This window comes from Diabrotica undecimpunctata, chromosome 1, assembly GCF_040954645.1.
Source record: "Diabrotica undecimpunctata isolate CICGRU chromosome 1, icDiaUnde3, whole genome shotgun sequence".
Classification (NCBI taxonomy): domain Eukaryota; kingdom Metazoa; phylum Arthropoda; class Insecta; order Coleoptera; family Chrysomelidae; genus Diabrotica; species Diabrotica undecimpunctata.
The window spans coordinates 60,116,278-60,141,317 of record NC_092803.1 but is presented as its reverse complement, the minus strand read 5'-3'; the positions used below and the strand labels follow the sequence as shown (position 1 = coordinate 60,141,317).

The 25,040-nt window shown below is 31.9% G+C and overlaps 1 protein-coding gene across 1 annotated transcript in view; it reads right to left on the bottom strand.

Moving 5' to 3' along the window:
* The window catches only part of Sh (Potassium voltage-gated channel protein Shaker), a 566,859-nt gene that overhangs the window by 381,051 nt on the left and 160,768 nt on the right, over positions 1 to 25,040 (bottom strand). The gene's annotated exons all lie outside the window — the stretch shown is intronic.

The following is a 25,040-nucleotide window of genomic DNA, read 5'->3' as shown; positions in this document are numbered from 1 at the left end:
AATTTCGCAAGTAATACGTTTTAATAACAAAACTACTAAACAGGATAGGAGACGTACTAATAAACTTCCTGCAATACATGAAATTTGGGAAAAATGCGTAGAAACTTTACCAAAATTTTTTAACTCCGGTGAAAATGTTACCGTCGACGAGCAATTGGTTGCATTTAGATGCCGCTGTCCATTCCAAACAGTACATTCTAAGCAAACCACCGAAATATGGCATAAAAATTTGGCTTTATGTGATAGTAAAAGTTTGTATGCTCTAAAATTTCAGATCTATCCAGGAAAGGAAGCAGGTGCCGCGCTGGAACGGAATTAGGGAATGCGTGTGGTGTGCGGCTTGTGTAGATTTGAAAGGCCACAATATTACTTGTGATAACTTTTTTACATCATACAATTTAAAGCAACTTCTTCTAAAAAAAATACAATGCTGGGGACTATAAGAAACAATAAGCCAAAGCTTCCAGCACAAATTGCAAATAAAGAAGTTCATAGTTTGTCTCTTTACTTCACGCAAGATACCACTGTTGTTAACTATATTCCTAAAATAAATAAAAATGGTATTCTTATAAGTACTTTGCATCATGATAAGGCTGTTAGTGACAGAAATGACAAAAAGCCCCAAACCCATAATTGTTTTTCATAATCTGCTGAACATTTCTGTCTACAACGCGTTTGTTTTGTGGACGTATATAAATCCTCAATGGAACACCAACAAACTTACAAAATGGCCAATTTTTCTTGAGGAATTAGAAAAAACACTGGTGAAACCACTTATCCTTTCCAGGAAAAATTTACCAAGAACTAAAGACACACAATAACTGGTAAAAAGAACACGAACAGAAGCAAGTAGAGAAGATGGAAATTCTAGTGAACCGTCTATGGACAATCCAACTCCACCTGCTAATTGAGCACGCTGAAAATTTTGCTCTAAAAACGATAACAAAACTAATATTTTATATTGTGTATGTCACAAACATATTTGTAAAATCCATTCTTTTTATTACTGTCTCAGCTGTAAACTACAATAAATTTTGTAGATATTTGTTTTTGGATTTTCTGGGAAAGAAAAAAATGCCTTTTATTTTTGTTAATAAGGTTTAATTTACATTAGCAACATAATTTTTGTTTAATTAACTATATTTTTTTGTTAATAAAGTTTTGTTTAGCACTATTAAGTTATTTTTTTTTTTCGATTAAGGACCTTAAACCATAGTTGGGTCATATTGACCCGAACAGTACATTTGCATAGTTGACTCAAACGGTACAGCAGGGTTAAAGTAGATGACTTTAAAATAATATTGCCAATATTGTTGATTTGCGTTCCTGAGACAACTTTATTGTAAGATAGTTTATTCTATTATGTGAAGTTAACTTTAACTAGAGAATACCCGTCAGAAAAAATTCTCCTGTTTGCGATTTCATGAAATGAGATTAAAACACTTTGAAAAATTGATGGTAAGACACTATGGGACAGAGCTAGAAGTACAGCTATAAGTCATAAATGCAAAGGTGAACAACATTAAGAACTGGGTAAGAAATAGAAGAGTAGAATGGAGTGATCATATAAGCCGAATAACAACAAATAGAGTAGTAAAGACGGCAACAGGCGATTCCCCAATAGGAAGACAATCATTAGGAATACCACGTAAACGATGAAACGACAACTTACTGGATGCACATTGAAAAAGAGACACAGTCATGTCTACATAAAAAAAGAAGAAGAAGAATAACAGAATTTAAATCGTAAAGAACAGGATCTCCTAAATATGATGCAAGCCCCCAATACTACGAAGAAAATCATATTTATCCACATGCACCGAAAATCAAACCACTTAACTATCTGTGATGGATTTGATACCTTGGAAAATAAGTGATATTCACGAGAGGAGCCTCTTTCGAAAACTTATTATTAATCTCTGCACTTATTTAGTTTAACTTGCTTTTTAGGGAGTAATTATCTAAAATAGACTGTATACATATTTTAACTTCAAGCTAATATTAACAATGACAACATAAAAGAAGATTTGAAAACACTAAATTATTCCAACTAGTTAAATGTCTTAAGTATAGTGCTTTAAGCATAAACTAAGTATTAGAGGTTATAATAAAATTAGTAACTACTAAACTAAAATATATAAAAACAGCTAGAACAGGTGTTCTAAAAAAACAGACCTATAAGAAACAAAGCTCTATCAACTTCAAAATCAAGAAGGCCATTAATTCTGAAGCATTTGTAAGCCTAACAAATCTAAAAGTCTTTCGGAAACACATAATCAGAACGGCAAAACCGCCCTCAAACCATGAAATCGAACAAAATGTTTAAATATATACTGTAATATATTTCGTGATACCATATTTTTAGGCCAGTCGGTATGGGCAATGGGCATGCCACAAAACGGATTAAAAAATTTATTAAAATATGAACAAACAAAAAAATATAGGGTTTCGTGACCGTCGCTTTAATTGCGAAGAGAGAGATAGCTAGTTACGTATCCAATGCTGTAGAGAGAGAGAGAGAGAGAGAGAGAGAGAGAGAGAGAGAGAGAGAGAGAGAGAGAGCGAAAGGGAGGAACAAGGTGGAGTACCGACTTCTTGGCATCTTCTACTACGACTTCGTTGGAATTTATTTTCTTTTCTTAACTTTCACCTTCCAAATATGGTAAAGTCCTGGAGTGGACTTTAGTTCTTTTTAATTTTTAGTCAATCTTAGACACCTTGTATCGTCTTCGTTGGTATTAGGATGTCAAATGCTGACATTTAGCATTTGTTGGCATTAATATGTATGACGCTTTGTTAGGAATCGACTGATCTAATCTCTATATACAGTAAAATTGCGATTTTCGTTGTTGTTGCATAGTGCGGTATACTCTTTTTCATGGATTGTGAAATATAATCGTCATGACTCGCCCTTCTTATAAAGGATTCAATTCTTACTCCAGGAATTTATCGTTTTCTTTGTAGCCTACTTCGTCTACTTATACTTAGAAAAAGATTATTGTCATAAAACTTTTAACCAAAAGAATATATTAAGTGACCCAACATATTGCTTAAATTTTTTTGCACAAAATTGTACAAGATTAAAAAAAATAAGATTATTTAAAACACGATTAAGCCTGTTAAGTTGTTTCAAGTGTCTCCAGTATGTTGTCGTTCCACCGTTTTCGTGGCCTTCCTACTGATCGTCATTATATTGGGAAACCGTCTCTCACCGTCTTTACTACTCTATTTGTTGTTATTTGGTTTATATGATCGTTACATTCTACTCTTCTCGTTCTTACCCCGTACTTGATAATCTCTGTCTTGCATCTTCATCGTATATATGTACTTCTAACTCACCATAATGTCTTACTATCGAGTTTTCTAAGTGTGTTTATTTCTGCTGTTTCTAGCATTATTGTTGTCCTCTGTGTGTCAGGTTGTGAGGTCGCGGTTCTGCCGCGTATGTCATTATTGGTTTGATTCTAACCGTTAATTTGTTCTTGAATTTAAAACAACTTTCGACGGTACTATACTTATAATATCTCGTAGACTATTTTTATAGCCTATAACTATAACGTATTTTTAATTTTGAACTTTTAATTGATTTTGTCTGGGTGTGATCATGTAAGAGTTTTTAATTTTCTTACGAAACTAACTGTTATTACGAATACATCTGTTTTTCCTTCCCTCAAGTAGCTAATAAAGACGTCTATATTATTTTAATTAGTCTGGAAAAGTTTAAAAAAGGAATCGATGACCCCATTTCTCTCATTTTTAAATTTTATTCGAAAGGGCAGCTGCCATAAAATAATAAGGTAACAGTTTTTGCGGTGAAGCCCGTCTTTTATTCAGTCAGTTTCAATTTATTTGTCACTCTTAAAACATAAAATATAAAAAGCTTTTTACCTCCCTAAAGTTTCAGGGCTAGGTTACATACCAAGTCGCATTTGTTATTGTTTTTCCCCTGTGCTGAGAAACAGAGCTATTCTCCAAGCAGTTTTACTGTTTGACCGATGATGAGAAGCGGTAATTTTTTGTTGACATTTGGATGCTACCTGTTCCTTGGGCTTTAGCATATGCACTTCCGAAGCCAACGACCTTTTAAAGTGAGTGTATATTTTTAAATAGATTCCTTTTTTTACAGTCAATTATGGACATTTTATATAATACAGTTTTTTATTTTTGGCATAGAGGTATAAGTATTAATTTTTTATTAATGATTTTTATTGATTAATTAATTTTTATGGAGTTCTGAATATTTTTTTATGAGACCTCAATTTATTTAGATAGTAACCCGTAGGTCAAGTTCCGGGCCAAACTAGTAAAACAACATTTTTTGCAAAAATTACTCTTTACTCATCAAAATAATCTACTTTGGTGGCTATACAATCATTTTAACTCTCTTCTAATTTTTCGATACCGCCCTTGTAAAGCGATTTATCCTTGCCTTCAAAATAAGCTTCAGTTTCGGTGATTACTTCCTGATCGAAGCTATATCTCTAGCCACCGAGTATTTTTTAGATCGAAAAAAAAGGTGGTAATCGCTGGGGGGCAGATCTGGACTACAAAGCGGGTGCGGAAGTAACTGAAAACCTAATTCGTGCATTTTTGACATAGTTTTCTTCGACTTGTGATAAGGTGCATTATCTTGGTGAAACAACAATTTTTTTTTGATCAAATGATGCCTTTTCTTTGCGATTTGGGTCTTTAAATGCTCCAATAAACCAATATAGCCGTCACTATTAATCTTTTCTCTATGTTTCAAATAGTCGATAAAAATAACTCCTTACGGGTCCCAAAACACAGGGGCCTTAACCTTTCAGGCGGTTTGTTGCGTATTTGGTCACCTAGGACGGCTTTTTCCGGTTGTTGTCCACTCAGATGACTGCCAATTTGATTCTGACGTGAAGCCAAGGATCCATGTTTCATTAATTGTGACATACAGATACAAAAACTTGAATTCAATTCGATTGAACATGTCCAAACAGCGTTGAGGTTCATTAATTCGTTGTTGTTTTTGCGCAGGTGTGAGAAAATGCGGCACCCATTTGGAAAGGACCTTTCTCATTCCTAGACTTACATGTTTAATAATTAAAATGCTACCTTTAAATAACTTTAAAGTGACAGCTATCTCTTGCAACTTCACTTTGGGGTTTTTCATTATATCTTTGAGCATTTTTTCATGTGTTTGGAAATAAATGCATAATTTGGCCTTCCGGAGCGACCCGGCATCATTGGTCGACACCGTACGATCGCATCTGAATGCAGCAAATGATCGTTTAATGATTGTAATCGATAAAGCATAGTATCAGTAACACTTTTTAAGCCATTGCTTAGTTTGGACGGTGCTTCTTCCATCAAATAACAGTGATAAATAAACACCGAAATTGTTTTGAATCCATTGTTTATAAAAATCACTAAAGTAGCGCCACTTCCAATACTATAACTCGGTATATAACAATCTAAATGGCATGCAATTTTGATGCTTTTAAAGGTTAGGACTACCGAAATGCCAAATGAAAAATTTATTACAGTTGTCATCTCATAGTTAGGCCCAGGACTTGTTGACCGACGTAATAGTTTATTACCTTTATATGTCAATTTTTAATAATGTAAATAAATTCAGTATATCGAGGTTTATTGTTTTTTATGATATTGGTACCTCAACACCCCCAATCATGGTAGCGGTTATAACAGGTTTAGAGCAGAGGGTGCTAAAAATTCTTGGAAAAATTAGGTGACTACAAAGAGCGACAAATTAGTATTACTTTATACATTGTTAGAACTCTTATATCAGACCATAAGGTGACGAAGCTGGAGGTAGAGATAAAAAGAATAAAATGGGACATAGCGGCCTTAGCGAAATAAGACGAATAGGAGAAGCCCAAATTAGTCTTAAATCAGGACACGTATTTTATTTTAAAGGAGAAGAAGACACTTCAAATGGTGGAGTAGGATTCATTATACATAGAAAGTACACACAAAATAGAGCTGAAAGTATCAGCATAAGCCCGAGGAATTTATACGTTGAGTGTCTCTCTGAGAGACCGAATACCAAACGAAGAAATACATCGTAGGGCAACACACGCTATCAAAAGAATCGGGTCGCTAAAATAAAATTGGACAGGATACGTCACCAGATTATCAAACAATCGACGTAAAAAACGTAGTGTTAACTAGAGACCAGGACAAGAAGGCATCCAAATATAAAATTTTGAGAGTAGAAGGAGAGATTCAAGAAAGAAAATATGTTGGCCGAAAGCAGAATTGTTGGTTGAAGAATCTACGCGATTAATATCAATGCATGTCGAGTGATTTGTTTAGAGCAGCAAGTTCAAAAATAAAAATATCAATAAGAAAAGGCAATTAGGGCTCTAGTGCGATGATGATGGCAGAAGACTAAAATTTTGCATCAATATAAAATATTATAGTAAAACTTATTTTAATGGGTAAATCTTTCAATTGGTTCACAAATAAAATTAATATCTTATCCGCCTTTTAGTAAAGAACTGATATTTTGTGATCAATTTTTCTAATATTTTAATAACCAAATGCATGGTTTAAAATAAAAACCAATTAAGCGACTGTGAAGCACTACGAAAAGTTTTTCGATGATTGAAACAAAAAACGAATATTGTAATATCTGATAATACGTTAAATTGGTTGTGATACTCAACCTTTTGTGGAAAGCTGTTTATTGATTGGTGTTGTGTCAAATTTTGTCACGTATTCGCCGCAATTCTGGCCTAAAATATATGCTATAATAAGTTTCATGATGCCTTGTTTTTACACTCAAGGCACGGTATGGAGATGGTGTCACGCGATTAGTTGGTAATTGACCCATTGGATATTGATAAAAGAGTTATTCTGGTGGATGGTTGAAAAACATGAATGTCTACTCCACTATTGCATTTTATTGTTACCATAATAACAACGATTTGTGCGCCTAAAACTAAGCGGAAAATTTTAATTTTCCAATAAGGGAACACGAAACTGGGTTATCACGTATCACAAAACCGACATGGTGTGCCTCTAATATTATTTTGATATTTTCGTTACAGATTATTATAAAATATTAGTAGAAATAGAGGTGGAGATATATTTTAGCGCTAGTAGTAATTAAGAATAAATTTCTCATTGGAAAGCTGTATAATTATTTAGATAATCTTTTTTTTATTAACTGCATCAACCACTAAAGGTTATTAGCAGAAGGACAAAATACAATCATTACAATATAAAATTACAAATTAAATTATAATTTTAGTTGTGTTAACGTTAATTAAGAAATTAAAGTTATACAGGGTGCGTCATGAGGAACTTTACATACTTCTACCATAATATGTAGAGTCCCTCAGGGAGCATATCATGTGGCCACTAAAAAATGTCAACTCCTCTTCTTTATTAACTAACAGGGTGATTTGTGTAATTGACCATTTATTTCATTTTACTGTAGTGTTTATACGGCTTATTTGATTTTTTTAATTTTTGCATGATACAGTACACTACTATCAAGCATTCGACTGGTATTAGCTAAACTAAAAAATTCCAGGACTGGCTTTGGAAAAATTAATTTAGGGATTCGTATTAAATATTACACCCTGTATATATTTTTTTTAAAATGCAATAAGTGATTTTCAAACTACATAAATAGCCAATGAAAACGACATATGCGACAATGTTGTCGCACTTTTATTAAATTTTTAGTGAACGATCAAATCTCTCCAAAAATAGAACAACCATAATGAAGTATCAAATTATAAGGTAATTAATTTAAACAAATGTTATAAATTTCAAACATTTTAATTGAAATGATAAACTGAGTCACAGCACAACAAAAAACAGTAACTACTAACAATAACGAAGAACAATTTAAAAAAAAACTAAAAATATGTACATAGTTATGATAAACCCATAAATTAGAACTGGAAAAGATACAATAATGATAACAAAATAAAAATAATTTAAAATAGATTTTCGAAATGGAACCCTGCAGCCTGTACACATTTTTGTTGCCGAATTGTTAATTGACGTATTGAATTACGGATATTCTGGGGATCGTTTCTAATAGTATTACAACAATGTATAATTCTATCAATTAATTGTTGTCGGTTATTAATATTCACTGCGTAAACTAGTTGCTTTAATTGTTCCTAAATATGGTAATCAACGGGATTGAAATCAGGGGATCTCGAAGGCCACGAAATAGGACCTGCACGTCCTATCCACCTGTTGCCATAAACATTATTGAAATGTTGTCTCATTGCCAGTAAAAAGTGTGGGGGTGCCCCATCATGCTGAAAATACATCCCTCGGATAGCAACGTTCGCGTTGGCAAGCAAATTCGGCAAAATATTTTGTAGAAAGTTCAAATAGACCTGCCCTGTTAAAGGACCATCAAAAAAGTGAGGACCTACTAATTGGTTATTTATGACACCAATCCACACGTTAACCGAAAATCTTAACTGAGAACGACGTTCTCGAATAGCATGGGGATTTTCTTCTGCCCACACATGTGAATTTCGTGAATTATTTATCCTGTCTCTGGTAAATTGGGCTTCATCTGTAAATAGTATCCTGTATAGCGTTGGTCGATTATTGTTAATCCATCTACAAAATTCCAACCTATCGATCTCATCTCCAGCATGTAGTTGCTGAACCATTTGAATGTGATATGGGTATAGATTATTTTTTTGTAAGACTCTACTTACTTTTGATTGAGTAACATTGAGTTCTCGACTTACTTGTCTAGTGCTTATTGTAGGGTTCATAGTAACGACGTCCATAATGTCATCTTCCTGCGCTTCATCTACATGTCGCTCTGTTGTTCCACTAGGAAAAGTGCCATTTTCTCGCAAATAATTAAAAACTGACCCAAATGTTGGATGACTGGGAGTTCGACGATTAGGAAATCTCCTGCGATATTCTCTACTAGCAGCCCTACCATTCCCATTACAGAATCCATAAACAAATATTATGTCTGCATATTCTGTGGTCGAAAACTGATGTGGCATTTTGAACGAAAGTAACAAAAGCTCTACCAAAACTAACACAATGTACTTAACGTAGATATGACAGAAGAAATATGTATTCTTGTACACATAAATAACAATTGATAATGACAATAATGACAATGGGTATAAAATGTCAAGAATATTTACAATCTACTATTTACATTTACAATCAACAAAAACTAACACATACAAGAGGTTTGACTTTGTAATCAATTTAATTTATTATTTATCGAAAATAATGCCCCAATACGATCTATGAGTAAAAATTTAAAATTGAAAAACAATTGATGCTATCTATCTAAAAGATGTTAATTTTCTACGTATTATATTATGTTGTAGGAACTCATTTTAATTAAAATGTTTGAAATTTATAACATTTGTTTAAATTAATACCTTATAATTTGATACTTCATTATGGTTGTTCTATTTTTGGTAAGATTTGATCGTTCACTAAAAATTTAATAAAAGTGCGACAACATTGTCGCATATGTCGTTTTCATTGGCTATTTATGTAGTTTAAAAATCACTTATTGCATTTTAAAAAAAATTTATACAGGGTGTAATATTTAATACGAATCCCTAAATTAATTTTTCCAAAGCCAGTCCTGGAATTTTTTAGTTTAGCTAATACCAGTCGAATGCTTGATAGTAGTGTACTGTATCATGCAAAAATTAAAAAATATCAAATGAGCCCTATAAACACTACAGTAAAATGAAATAAATGGTCAATTACACAAATCACCCTGTTAATTAATAAAGAAGAGGAGTTGACATTTTTTAGTGGCCACATGATATGCTCCCTGAGGGACTCTACATATGGTAGAAGTATGTAAAGTTCCTCATGACTCAACCTGTATAATAGTAAGATCTATAGAATATAAAACTAATTTATATTTTTTTAAGATTATTGATGTAGTTTAGATAGTTATTCAATTTGTAAAATTACAATTAGCTCCTAAAAGTTGTGATATATTGTCAGGTATTGAGTGTTTGTCTCTTTCGCTGCCTCTTGTAAACACATGATGAATGGTGAGATTTCTGAACATAAATGTCAACATTTTAGAGAGAGCATAAAACCAATTAATATTTCACTGAAGTAAGCAATCTATTTCTATTAATGGTGCTTATTCTTATTTTTATGAGGATTCTAAAGAGATGTCAAAGTCTTCTTCTAGTAATAGTTATATTGAAGTTATGTCTAGTTGTTTATTAATTTTTTGCATATTCTGCTACTCCTTTTTTTATGCAGCTATCGGTATAGTATGGATGAATTTTTGATATAATATTTTTATTAAGTCATTAACATTTTTGTATACGTTTTAACAAAGCTAATAAGGCATTTATATTCATATGCGTTTTCTAAAATATCGACAATATCGACAAACTTGAATTTTAGTGTTTCTTCATTAAATAGAGTTCTTGCTGGTTGTAATAATGTTTCTACCTCATTACAGGTTTTTGGACTCTTTGCTTTGGTCTCTTCCTTTTCGGGCGTGCCAAAAGTTCAATCCAATATTTCCTCAGTGGGGATGTAACTGTATCTGAAAAGTCCCATTTGGCATTTACAGTATCAGTTTCTAGTGATGCTCGAAGTTTTGCTTTTTTATTTACTGTTTTTTTGACTTTTGCGATTTGAAGGAGATATTTGATAGTGAAGAAGTTGAAAAAGTAAAAGAAGTACTGGTTTGATTAGAATTTGAAGTTTCTATTGTAAGGAATTTTTGAGTTATTTGATTATTGCCTCGTTAAGATATATTAACGTTCGTAGATTAAGTTTGTTTAAGATTTTTTATATTGATTGGTTTGGTATTACAATTTTCATCTTTATGTGCTGTGGCATTACATTTAGAACAATTTAGATTATTGAAGGAGAGATAGATTCTGTAAGGGATATTATTGTGAGATACATGAATTCAATTTGGGATAGTAATAGGATAACAAATCTTGACGCCTAAAGCTTGATATAGGACAATATTAGGATTCAGGCATGCCAACTTTTAAAAAAGTTATGTTGGAAACTGTAATAATCAGCAATTTTTTGAGCTCTTCTTCAATTATAGTATTTGGAATACTGAAGCACACATTAGATATCTCTAGTCGACAAACAAGGAAACATTTTAGTGGAGACAGAACAAAAATTAGGAAGATGGAAAGAATATTATAGAGGAATTATTCCATGATCAGAGATAGGAAAATACATATGAAGATAAGCAGAGTAAAGACAAGGGACCCGAAATAACAAAGTCAGAAGTTATGCATACGATAAAGTCCATGAAAAATAATAAAGCTGCTGGTCCAGATGAAATACCAAGTGAATTGCTAAAACTGGTCATTAAACAAAACATAGATCTTTTAGTCCAACTACTGAACACAATCTATTCCACAGGAATCATTCCACCTGAAATGCTGACATCAACATTTATTTGTCTACCAAAGAAGGTAAATGCCAAAGAATGTAGTGATTATCGAACGATCAGTCTAATGTCACATACCTTAAAAACCCTGCTAAAAATCATCCATAATAGAATACATGCTAAGTTGGAGATGAATATTAGTGATTTCCAGTTTGCATTTCGAAATGGAATGGGCACAAGAGAGGTACTATTTTCTCTATATAACGTGCTGACCCAAAGATGTTTAGATGTTAATCGAGATCTTTATGTATGCTTTATAGACTACAAACTGAGAAACAGAACTGGAGAAGAAACAACGAACAGAGATAAAATATTAAGAATAGTCGAAGAGTTCTACACAGAGTTATATAGATCAAGAAAAAAAGATAACAATACGGAACCTCCAATTACACTAAAAACTGGGGTATTAAACCAAGGATCAGATTTAATGCCCGATATAACAAAATCAGAAATCAAAGAATCCCTGAAGAAAATGAAAAATAATCGAACCCCGGGTAAAGATGAAATAGTATCAGAAGCACTAAAAATTGGAGGGGATGCATTACTTGAAAAAATTAAACAACTTTTCAATATCTGCCTTCACAACGCCAATATTCCAACAGACTGGAACAACGCTACTATGATTCTATTACACAAAGCAGGAGACAAAGCAAATTTGGAGAATTACAGACCGATTAGCCTCCTCAGCCATAAATATATATTGTTAACGCGAATACTAGTTAAGAGAATGGAAAGAAAATTAGAGACTTATCAACCAAGGAAACAGGCAGGATTCCGAAAAAGTTACGGAACAAATGACCATCTACAAAGTATAAAAACCCTAATAGAGAAAGCAGTGGAATACAATAAACCTCTAGTTCTAATATTTATCGATTTTCACAAAGCCTTTGACACAGTTGAGCTAAGCAAAATATTACAGGCGCTTAAAGAATGCAGGCTAGATTATAGATATACTAAATTATTATACAAAATATACCTGCAGGCAACAACCACTGTCAGATTACATACTAACCAATGTCACCTAAACTTTTTAATACGGTGCTAGAAAATGCTTTTAAGAATTTGGATTGGATGACAAAGGGAATAAAAATAGATGGAGAATATCTAAACAACTTACATTTCGCCGATGATATACTTATAATAGCTGAAGATCTAGGTATGGCAAGAGAGATGGTACAGGAACTCGTTGTGGCTACAGAAAGTGTAGGTTTGAATCATGACCAATTTGGTACCCAACCAGAACATCAGTATTGGTGGGAAAAAAATAGAACTCGTAGATAGATATAAATACCTGGGACATGAAATTATGATTGGCAGGGATAACCAGACTCATGAACTGAAGAGAAGAATCGGCCTTGGGTGGGCAGCATTTAGAAAACTGAGAGAAACTTTTAAAAGTGAGCTGCCCACATGCCTAAAGAGAAAGGTATTTGATCAGTTCGTCCTCCCAGTCTTGACATACGGAGCAGAAACACTTACCTTAACAAAAGCAGCAGCTACCAAACTGAGAGTCACGCAGAGAAGAATGGAGCGGTTCATGTTAGGAATAACTCTGCGAGACAGAATAACCAACGAAGAAATCAGGAGAAGAACCGGAGTGACTGACATCATCGAGAAGATAGCCAGACTAAAATGGAGATGAGCAGGACACATAGCCAGAATGACAGATGGGCGATGGACAAAGAGGTTATTGGAATGGAGGCCAAGGGAAGACAAGAGAAGCGTCGGTCGACCACCTACAAGATGGACTGACGATTTAAGAAGACTCAATAAAAACTGGATGAGAGCGGCGCACGATAGATGGGGTTGAAAACATGAGGAAGAGGCCTATGTTCAGCAGTGGACTCTTGAGGCTGGATGATGATAGACTACAACAAGGCATTCGATAAGGTAAAACATGACCGACTTATAAAAGTACTCAAAAACAAGAATCTGGATGTGAGGGGTGTAACATTGATATCAAATTTATACTACAGCCAACGATCAAATGTGAAAATGAAAAGAGAAGTGGAGATAAGGGGAGGGGTCAGGCAAGGTTGCATACTGTCGCCGTTATTGTTTAAGCTTATTCTAAAGAAATCATACAAGAAGCTTTGGTAAACGAGACATTCGGCATAAAATTGAACAAATCCCAGAAAATAACGATTATACTGCAGAAATAAAAGTCAGAATTGAAAAATCACGCGCCAACTTCGTGAAAATGAAAAAGATTTTTTTATGCAGCAAAGATCTGACATTGGCCCTCAGAATAAGGCTAATTAAATGCTGTCTACGCAATGTACTTTACTATGAAGCTGAATAATAGACATTAAACCGGAATACAATAAATCGACTTAACGCGTGTGAAATGTGTACATTTACAATATTGTATGGGTAGATAGAGTCACGAATACAAAAGTGAAGGAGAATAGGCAGACAGAGGGAAAAAGAAAATATAATAAAGGAAAGGAAATTGCAATATCTCGGACATGTAATGAGAGGCGAAAACTATAACATCTTGAGACTCACAATTTAAGAAAAAGTAGAGTGTAGGAGAAGCGTAGGAAGAAGACGTGTTTCTTGGTTGAAGAACCTGAGAGAGTGGTTTGGTTGCGTTGCAGCTCAAGGCAATTGTTCAGAGCAGCTGCCTCGAAGGTCAGAATAGCCATGACGATTGCCAACCTTCGTCGCGGAGATGGCACTTAAAGAAGAAGAAGTCGACTAGTAGGAGTAATTAGTATTCTAATCTCTATATCATTACCTTGTCTTAAAACGGATTTGTAATTTTGCAGTAAATTTTCTACGATTGTAGTGTTTCTAAGGTAAATGCATACTCTGTTGTTGGAGATTCTGGTTGCAAAGATATGTTTTAGTTGTACTAAGATTTATATTGTTGTTATATATTCGTTTATTTTTTTATCTGGTACTAATGATAGATCGTATTGCTTGTGTTTTAGATGGAAAATTAAAATTCCTTACGGCATTGGAGTAGATTAATGTTTGAGATATTAGAAATAAGGTTGATATTAAAGATGTTGCTAATTGTTTGATCATTGCTGTGTTAGTTGCTAATTAAATTTTTTTCAATGTTTTAATTTTTAATTTGAATTTTCTTTAAAATATTTAAAAATCTATTTTCAAGTATTCGAGTAAGAGCCGCTACTGATTTTTAACAATTAGTTTGACTTATCGACTTTTTTTTTTAAATAAAAATGGATCCTTTGTTTAATGTCAATACGATGCGTCTTAAATGTATTTATATGGACTGAAAAGCAACTGTCCTTATACTCAAGTAAATGACCGTTTTGGACTGTAATTTTCCCCGTCAGGACTTCATGACGAATTGGCTTGAAAATTTGGATTTATATTCCTTTGACCGTCTACTTTACTTCTTGACCCAAGCCCAGAGTTGATTTTATTTAGGGAGTGAAAGTTACCCCATTCTCGGAAGTGAAAAATATTGGTTCAAAATAAGTACGAAAATGTATAAATCAACTAATTCTTAGCAACTTTTATTCTATAGAGTTTCTTTACTATAAGTTAATACAGTTTAAGTTATTTGCTTGTGAAAATGTTCATTTTTTTAAATTAAAGCCATGTTTTCAGACGGTTTTCAGACTTTACAAATAACTCAAAAAGTAAGTCGTAATCAAAAAAATATGCTTAACAAATATGTAGCTTATAAAAAAAAACAAAAAAAAATGGTATCCTTATGAAGTCTGTAGACCCAGTAAAAGCAGAGTTGTCCCTCATGAAAATTGGGTTGTTATTTGTCAATTAATTCCAAATCGAATAGATTTAAACGTGAATTAATCAAAAAATGAAGCACGTTTCGAAGAAAACTCATTAAAACTTTTTAAAAGTGTTTAAAATAAGCTTATTTTTGTTTTTGTGTTAAATGTTGTTAGCATCAAAAGTAAGCAAGTTACGCTAAAAATAAAGTGGTAAAGTTTATTTATGTATTGTTTGTATGATCTGTAAATTTGACCGGTTCAAAGTGCTTATTATTAAAAAAATTTGGTTTTAAAGCAAAAGAAAATTTTTTGAAATAAAAAAAGTGCCTCTTTTTCAAAATATCTTAAAAAGTATTAGTGATACAAAAAATCTTAAAGAGTAAAAAAATGAAGGTTTTGCTTTTTTGAATATTTTGGTTTTTTTCTGGTTTTTCTGCAAGACAAAATTGGTTAAGATATTGTTGTTCAAAGTTTGCATTCTCTTGTTATTAGTGACTTGCTCCAACCCTTTCAACTGCAATCCTTTGAAAAATATTGGTTTTAAAAAAAAGTTTAAATGATATTACTTTTCTTAAAAATACCTACAAAATCGTTTTTTAAGTACTTCATAGCTTAAAAGCTTACCGAGTTATAAGTAAAAAACTAATCATATATTTTAGGAGATATCAGAACGCATGTACTGAAGCATTGTAAAATACACATAATGTGCTATTAAGGCACAGACATAATCCCACCCATCCTTACAAACTAATACGCTTTATTTTTTAAGTTAAAATAAAATAAATTTACATTTTGATTTGAAAAAAATTATTATATTTATAGTTTCAATGAAAAAATTTTTTTATTTAAATCTCTTCACAAGGGTGGTTTTTATAGTGGTAAAAATTTAAACAGTAAAGAAATCTAAATTTAATGTTCCAAATTGCTTGAACTTACAATTACGATGATATTTTTTAATAGGGCCCGTTTTCACCCCTAAAAAATAAAAAGCAACCAAGGGCACAAGTCCAATTTTGAAGTGAAAGGTGAGTACAGGATCAGGAGACAACGAATGATATTGTTTTAATTATAAGTAATCTAGGAGTGAGATTTAAAAATTAAACTCTGACAAAATTCTGAATTATGTTGTTTAATGTTAATTGACATTTATTCACTTCATTAAAAGATGATTTAAATCAATTACCCGCTTTAATTTAAATTGTACGATTTTTTTCAAACAGAAACAGATACAAATTATTTAAAAATATCGAAAATTATTTGACAGAAAAAAATATTTAAATTATTAAGGATGTAAATGTTATTACATAGATAAATTATGACGATATAGAACCAATATATAAATTTAACAACTCACTTAATTTGATTTTTAAACCAATTAGTAAAATTGCTTTGTTTAATTATCCTCTATAACTCATCAACATCTCTTGACATCAATTGTACTTTGTGCCTATAGATTTATGTAACCCCAATCCCACATCAAAAACAATCAACATATTGCTAATAATTAATGAACAGATCAATATATGAATAATTTATAGCAGATATATTGATACAATATAGAACGGACCACTTATTTTTTATAAATCTGATTTACATAACCGCAAAGGGAATATGCAGCGATTATATTAAATTATCGAGAACAAAGAAATATGAAAAAAAAAACAGAAATACCCAGAGAAGTTATTCCAATTGTAGTAACTTTATCAATATCATACGTAGAGCATTTTTTTTATTTATTTAATTTAACGTGCTTGTGACAGCTTCGGCCATTAGCACGAGGCACCGTGGATACAATTATATATAAGGTACAATTACATATTAAAATTGCTAGAGTTATATATTATTTAGTAAGTTTTCTAGCTTTGGGAACTGGATAGCTGTGATGAGTTGATGACTTGACTCTGGTTCGATAATATATTTATCTGTGATGTCGCCCTTCATGCCCAGTTCTTGGCGTCGTTTATTGTAATGAGGGCAGTCCACAAGGATGTGTAGAACGCTTAGTGGAGATTGGCAATAGTGACAGATGACAGGGAACTGGATAGCTGTGATGAGTTGATGACTTGACTCTGGTTCGATAATATATTTATCTGTGATGTCGCCCTTCATGCCCAGTTCTTGGCGTCGTTTATTGTAATGAGGGCAGTCCACAAGGATGTGTAGAACGCTTAGTGGAGATTGGCAATAGTGACAGATTGGCTTAGGTGTAGAATTCATTAGGTGACCATGTGTAAATCTGGTGTGACCGATACGTAATCTTCTAGCAACAACCATCTTATTTCTAGTTATACCAGGGATAACGAACCGCTTAATCGTCTGATCTATTTGGTATAAAAATGCAGTAAATTGTTTCCAATGATTCTGCCAGTATTAAAGTAGAGAATTAAATTATAAAGAAACAAGGTTTTAATCACTGCCTAACTTTTTTAATTTTGTATTATCAAAGATTCTGTTTATAAATTTTTTTTGTCTTTCAGTTTAACGCAATATTTCATTGCTATTTGTATCTAAATTAATTTAGTTATGCCATGGTCACATGGCGTCTGTCCGACCTTGTCCGCTTTGTTTTAGTTCATACTCCAGTCGTCAGAGATGAAAATGGCACTGAACCTCTAAAAATCATAGAAACAAGCTGAATTTTGCTGAAAATATCAATTTTAGGACGCCAAAAAAGATGCAAAAAAGTTTATCACTTTTACTCTTAGGTTTTCTCCTAAAACTCCCCTCGTAAAGGGGGAAAAATAGAAAAAAAAATTGATTTACCAAGAATATGTACGCGATAGAAAAAATATTTCAAATAAAAAATCTAGCTAAGATAATTTTGAACAAAAATGTGCATTAGCTTTTTTTGTGTAGAATAAACTGTTCCCTTAATAACAACGCTTGAAGTTATCGGCAATTTTATAGTCACTTAGGCGTGCGAAATTAATCTTCAATAAAATTTGAATCAGCTCGACGGTTAAAATTCGATATCTTTTGATCCGAGTGACTTATCAAAAAAAAATTAGGTTTTGTATGCAGTTTTTATATTTTGCAAAAAACAAACTAAGCTTTTATAATGGCGCTAAATAAATGTACGTGGCGCGAATTTTGCCAATTTTTATGATTCTCATCAGATCATTACAATTTATCCCTTTTATTAATTGGCCACTGTGAAGTTTGGATAACTAGAGTCCAATTTTCAAAACTTAAAACATGAAATTTTAGTTTTGAGTTTTGGCAACAAATGTGAGGCATTTGAAATATGCGAAAAAACGCTGAATTTGAACTTACACACGAAAAACTCTATCTTCTGTTACAAATTACACTCAAAATCATCTTCTTGGAGGTTAAATTCTGCGTTTTTTAGTCATATTTCAAATGCCTCATATTTGTAGCCACAAGTCAAAATTCAAATTTCATGTTATAGGTTTTGAAGATTGGTCTCTAAAAATCAAAATTTCGCTGTGCCCAGTAACTTAAAGTAATAAATTTTATTGATCCCACGAGAATTGAAAAAAAAGGCAAAAATCGAGCAACGTTTATTTATTGACCAGATTTATAGAAACTGACTTCATTTGCGACAAAATATTATATTGTATATTGTATTATATTATAATATTTTTAACGTCGACTTAATACCAATTTTATTTAATATTGATTTCACGCGCGCAGCTGACATTCAAAACCGCCGGTTGCTTCAAGCGTTATTTCTGAGAGAATGGTTCATTCTACAGAAAAAGTGCTAATTAACATTTGTGCTTAAAATCATCTCAGCTACATTTTTATGTAAAATATTTTTTTCTCGGCGTACAGGTTCCTGGTAAATCGATTTTTTTTTGAGTTTTTACCCATCTACGAGGGGAGTTTTAGGGGAAAGCCCAGGGGTAAAAGTGGTAAACTTTTTTATTTCCAAAATTGATATTTTTAGCAAAGCTCAGCTTGTTTGTATGATTTTTAGGGGTCAAATCTCTGACGACTGGACTATCATTATAGTCTAGGCGTCTGTTTTCAATTTGGTGTAAAGCATATAAACGCAGTTTTTTTAACAACATGCTTCAAAATATCACTACAAATGATTATTTCAATATGCGTAAGTTGTAAAATGTGGGCTTAACTTTTTATTAAACAAAATTTAAAAAAAAAAATAAAAAATCCGATATTTTTCTTCGTTTTTTGACATGTCTCTTAAGCACTATTGGTTTTTGAACAATTTTGTATAACACATAAAAGTTTTGTAAGTAAATTTTACGTATTTTTGAGGGAAAAATTCTTAGAAAGATTTTTGGGGCCGTAAATGAAAATGAGCTATCGCGTCGAACATACAACTTTGAACTAGTTCTTGGGCTTGGACTAGTTGATGGGCTGGACACATTGCTAGGATGTCAGATCACGAATACACGAAGAGATTTACATTTTCAAAACCAGAGGGCACAAGAAGCAGATGACGACCACGAATGAGATAGATTGATGATGTGGAAGAAGACTATAGATTCTAAGGGTTAGAAGATGGAGGGAAGTTGCCAGAAATCGACAGGTGTGGCACCTTCTTTGTGAGCAGGCCACGATCCACAACGGATTGTCGAGCCACTTATGATGATGAGGTAAATTTTACGTAGGATATTTTTAAACCTTAAAAGTGATTATAAATGTTAAAAAATAGTAATAAATATGTACATATTGGTGATTTCAACAAAACACAGCAATACTATGGCTTCTGTAAAAATACGCGGCGAGGAAATACAAAAACCGATAATAAATTTAGACTACAATAAATGCAAAGCCTTTATAGATCTAGCTAATCAGTTGACGGCTCTACTAGTTTACGAAAAGTGATCAAATGGTACTGAAAATTAGCAGTAAAATTGCTAACAGGAACTATGCTAATTAGAATCTATGGAGAAGCGATGAGCATATTAACGTGTGTATTAAAAACAGCGTCAGTAGGTGTGGCTAACGATCATACCAATATGGCGGTGGGATCAGGACCTGACTCAATAATATTAAAACTTCTATACAAATATGACTAGTGATTCAGAAGATTTAATCATAATCTAAAAAAGTGCAATATATTTTTAATAAACTATGATTTATTTATCCCGCGGTAAACACTAAAAACACGACATATTATACATAAAGATAAATTACAGTCAAATAAGAAGTTGTATCTGAAAGAGATAATAATATAAATAATATTTTAAAGGGTAAAATGAATACAAGATATGAAATAACAGAAATACTTTCGTTTTATAACTTATATATTTGATAACTACAAATTAACTGACACTTAAAAATTTATTTCAATTAAAAAAGTTAGAAAAGTTATTATTAAAAAAAACAAAATTGAATATCTGCCGAATATCACAATGGAAATACTGTGTAGCAATAAAAATAATTATGTTGCAGTAGTTAATAAGAAATTTTAAGATATTTAGGATAAAGATATTTGAGTATTCTCAAGAATAGCACGATCTACCTTACTTATAAGATTTTTTATGAATAGTATTGATTTATTTTCTGAAGTACGGGCTATTAATTTGTTTACATATTTGTATACTAACCTGTGAAACGTTACTCCTGAAGATTTTTTATTAACATTGCTTCTGCAACTACGTTGAGAACAAGAAACCATTATTATGGACTCTCACAATATAATATTACAGTTTTTATAAAAGTATTATAAAACTAAAAATATTCGAAAAACAACAAACGTAAACAATCATACATGATCTGTCAAAACGATCATAAGAATATGGCCGAAGTGAGGTCGTTTTTAGTCACGTGATGCCCTCTCCATAGATTCTAACTCGATGCATCAGATGATAACAAAAAAATACCCATCACGAAATTCAATGAACAAGTTGTCACGCAACTTTTGGAAGATAATTTTACAAAACCACCTTTGCCTAATTAATTTTACGAAAATCATGTTTTAGTTTATGATAATAAGAAAAGAAGATGTACGGTTTGCTACTACTAAAATACAACCGTGATTAAAAATATGCCCAAGCTAAATCTTCACAAACTCGCCACAAATGTAGTGCTTGTAAAATTTTTTATTGTTGCAAATATTTGTTTATTACTTATAAATCTTAATTAATAATGCAATAATATTCATTAAGAGTTTGTTAATTTCGATTATTAGCTACCAAGAAGAAATGTGTTATTTGATTCAAATTAATTATATTTTATTTTTAACAAAATGTGTTTAATTATCGACTTATATATATATAACGAAAAAAATCGTTGATTAAAAACAAATTTTGGTTCAACCTGCCATGATTTGTAAGTCCCCCCTTTAACTAAATACAAACGCTGCATTCAGTTTAATTCAACTAGTCTAAAGTGAAAGTATTCCTTTTGATACAGGTGGCATAAATGATCAAAGTTATTTGTATCTAAGTGGACACAAACGGCGCTTAACGTGTTAATACACATCGGTGCTACTAAACATCCTGCTCCCCAGCCTTTGCTGAGCAAATTACTTGTGGATGCACATTTATGTCCTGAAAATGCATGAGCGTTAATTGTAATAACGTTGATGCATTGGATATTTGTGATGAAGATATTATTTCTGATATTAATACAGATGTACATGGTAAAAATATTTTAAATTTACTAGTAACTTTCTAGATAAGTAGCATATAATTAAATATATATGTTAATAAATAAATATGTGAAGTGTTTAGAATCTCTACTTTTTACTACTTGTGCTTAAATATCATTTGACTAAGAATTTTTAAACCTTTTTTTGGATAGGATAGGTCTATATACTCTGTAATAATATTTTATGTAGTTAACATTTTATTTAAATGTAAATTATTCTACAACTTTGAAGATTAACTATCTCATAGTATTATCTCATATTATCTCATTATCCCATAGTATTACGAAATTGATTGAAATGCAGTTCTCATTAGTAATTTTTATTTTTTCTTTATTGCTTTGATGTTAATGTAATATAATTATATGATGATAATTATCAAATAATGCAAATTACTATTTCAAAGTTTATATTAAGTCTTCTTTTTCTTCTTCTTCTACTTCTTTTTATGTAGACATGACTCCAGTAAGTTGTCGTTCTATCGTTTTCGTAATCTTCGTACTGATCGTTTTCATCTTGGGAAACCGTCTTTTGCCATCTTTACTACTCTATTTGTTGTCATTCGGCTTATATGATCATTCCACTCTACTCTTCTATTTCTTACCCAATTCTTGATGTTCTCCACATTGCATCTACGTCGTTTATTTGTACTTCAAGCTCAGTCCCATTGTGTCTTGCCATTAATTTTTGTAAGTTCCCAACATCATTTTTGTCCTCTCTGTGTCAGGTCGTATTTCTGCCGCGTATGTCATTATTAGTCAGATGACTGTTGTGTAAATTATGCCTTTTATTTCTTTCCCGATATGTTTGTTTCTACATATTGTTTTATTCAGGCAACCTGCGGCTCTGTTTGCTCTATTCATATGATTTTCCACTTCAGTTTCAAGCTTTCCGTAGCTAGATAATGTGATGTCTAGATATTTAAACTACTTCACCTGTTCTATTATCTGTCCTTCCAGCTCCAATTTACATCTTAGTAAATTTGCTGTTGTAACCATGTATTTTGTCTTTTTTGGGGAAATTAACATGTTAAATTGTCTGGCGATTATATCAAATTGGTACAGCATACGTTGTAAATCGTCTTCTCTTTGAGAGAGTAGTATTGCGTCGTGTGTATAGCAAATTATTTTAAGTTGTTTTTCTCCCATTTGGTATCCCTTTTTAGTTCATACTTTTTTTATGATTTCATCCATAATCAGGTTTAACAATAGAGGACTCGGGGAACCTCCCTGTCTTATCATATTGCCAGCTTCAGTAGGGTCGGTTAGTTCTTCTTTCACTTTTACTTTTATTGTGTTGTTTTGGTAGATATTTTTGACTCTTTTGATTATTCCTAGATTTAGATATCTTTGTTGCGTATAAGTGGATAACGTCCTTTAATTTGTCCCGGTCAAATGCCTTCTTTAGGTCCACGATTTCTCTTGCACTTGCCTCATTATAAATATAGCGTGGGTGCGTAAACTTCCCGACCTAAAACGATCTTGTACTTCTGCTAGTGTTATAATTTCATTCAGTTTATTAGTTATCACTTTGGTTGTTAATTTTAGTATTCTGGTTTTTAAATTAATTCCTCTGTAATTTTCCGGGTACGATTTGTCTCTCTTTATAAAGAGAGGTATTAGGATGCTTGACCTCCATTCTTGAGGAATTCTGTTTTGTTCTATATTATTCTATTGTTCTTTGGATTAGTTTAATAGTTGTTTGGTCGGATCTGATCATCCGTACTTAAGGAATTTGTTTGATATTCTGTCCTCTCCTGGTAATTTCCTATTTTTTAATTTCCTTAATGCATCCTTTACCTCTTCCTCCTCAATATTTATTTCTTTATTTATCGTTACATCTGGTGTTGATAAATATATTTCGATTTTATTGGTTACTTATATTTTCTTTGTCCTGTGATTTTATCAAAAGTGTAATTGATTATTAAAAAAAAACAAAATTCTTGGTAAATATATGTAACAAAAAAATAAATATTGAAAAAAAAACATATATTTATAATAATACTAATAATAATAGTTAGTATCAAAAACTAGATACATTAATGATCTAATACATAATCAACCTTGTTTTCTGCCGTCTTAATGGACTTCGACTTCGGCTATAACGACACTTAGTTATGTGAAGAGAGGACAAGTGCCTCCCCACGGTCAATATTTTCATAATTCAGTCCATCTGACGGTAAATCGAGCACAACCCACAGACCTGATCGGCCACATAATTTATTGACCTTGCAAGGCTTAATTAACTGATGAAATTGTAACGAGAACACTGGGTACGTGTTTGCGCCCTTTTCAGGAAGCTCTACAGCGAAATGCTCTGACCGGATAATTTTTGGGGTTTCCGAGCATGGTATGGTACTTGAAATAATATAAAGCGTTCGATAATGGACGCAGTTGTGATAAAATCTATTTCATGATATTCGTTTTAAAACACATTCGTTGTAAAAAATTATATTTATTTATCGGTAAAAAAATATACTATTAGTGTTTCGTGAATAAAAGCCTAGTGATTCCATGCTAATTGCCACAAACATTTTATATCAAATCTAGCAAATTATAAGAAAATCACAATAAACAAACACATCATCATTCCTATTTTGAAACAGAAAAAACTAGAGAAATTGCAAGTTATCTTGGAAAAGTAAAATTTGAAGCTTGAATTTGAATTGGATATTGTTTTTACAAAACATTTATATATAGGGAATACTTTAAGGAAAACCTAAACGCAGACAATGAGAATAAACAAAAAAGCCAACATATTTCACTACGGTATGTATTGAAAAATCTAAGTTTTGATGAAATGTAGTAAAGAAATTAAAAAATAATAAAACGCCAGAAAAGGATTAAATTGTGAAGGAATTATTAAAAAACGGTGGTAAGATAAAATGCCTGATTTTTAGGCCAATTAAATTGGTAATGTAGGATAAAAAATTCTTTTTGGCACTATCAATAATGGAATTGAAATATATTTAGGAGATAGAATTGGTGATTATCAAAATGGATTCAGTCCAAATAGAGCCAACACAAAAAAATACATTTATACTAAGAATGATTTAAGAAGACTTCTATGAATGAATTCATCATAGAACTACTATATAATATTTCTGTAGACCTTAAACAACCTTTTGATAATGTGAAAAAAAAAAACACAAAATGCTAAAAGATATTCGAAACCTGACTATACCTAACAAGTATATCAGCTTAATAATATTAGCAATACAATAACTACCCTATCTGACATAAATGTGATAAAGCGAGACACACTATGAACCTAGTACTTAAAGCTTAAATATCTTTCTAAGAATGATTAAATGCACATCTGAATGGAGAAACCTGTG